General features: G+C 25.5%; 1 protein-coding gene across 2 annotated transcripts in view; it reads left to right on the top strand.

Annotated features, from left to right (window-relative positions):
• The window catches only part of LOC106877252 (bile acid receptor), a 147,084-nt gene that overhangs the window by 44,558 nt on the left and 101,486 nt on the right, over positions 1–1,040 (top strand). The window lies entirely within an intron of this gene.

The following is a 1,040-nucleotide window of genomic DNA, read 5'->3' on the forward strand; positions in this document are numbered from 1 at the left end:
TCCACTATCACATATAGAAAAATTAATAATTAAAAGCACAATAAATGAGTATAATATAAAGTAAAGTAAATATCATAAGATAAATATAATAAAAAGATTACACATGTTTCATAACTAATTTTCAAATAGAAAAGAAATTTAAATCGATTAAAATCAATTGAAATTATCGAAAATAAATTCTATTCAAAAATATAGCTACTCGTCAGATCGTAAGTAGAATAATAATTAGATATATATATCTCAACCAACAATAAGTACCAAATGAATTAATATGAAATACTTATTATATAAAGATAGAAAAATTATTAAAAATATCATATCAAAATAATAACTATTCAATAATCATCCCTTCCTCCATTATAATAACATGTATCTATATATATAAAAATGGGAATGTCTGTCTGTCTGTGTGTTTCCCTAAAACTCGAGAACTACACAACCAATTTCATTCAAATTTTACACATGTCTTACTTAGGGTTCCGGTTGTGTTTTAGTCAAAAAAAATTTTTTAACTTCTTGCATAGTTCGAGCCGACAGCAACATCATATCTTCTCCACTATTTAAGTATTACATGTCAAAAGTGAAACAAAAACACTCATGTCAAATACTTTCACTTTAAAAATGAAACTATTCCACTAACTGAAACAATCACATTTCGATACTGTAATGACAGATACTTTCACTTTAATGGTGTGTGTGTGTATATATATATATATATGTACAGAGAGAGAGAGAGAGATGTATATATATACATATACATGTATATGTACACGTATATGTATAGATATATATATAGATATAGATCTATATGCATACATGTATATGTATACATATGTGTAGATGTATATATATAGGTGTACATCTAATATGTACACATATATAAATGCATACAGATATCTATACATATATACACCCATACACACACACACACATATATATGCACACAAACACACACATTAGTCATTTGTTTTCTTATCCAAAACTACGTCAGAAGTATTGAATGGATCTTTAAGAAATTTGGAAATTATATTCTATGCATA

The sequence above is a fragment of the Octopus bimaculoides genome, chromosome 8 (genome assembly GCF_001194135.2).
Source record: "Octopus bimaculoides isolate UCB-OBI-ISO-001 chromosome 8, ASM119413v2, whole genome shotgun sequence".
Lineage (NCBI taxonomy): Eukaryota > Metazoa > Mollusca > Cephalopoda > Octopoda > Octopodidae > Octopus > Octopus bimaculoides.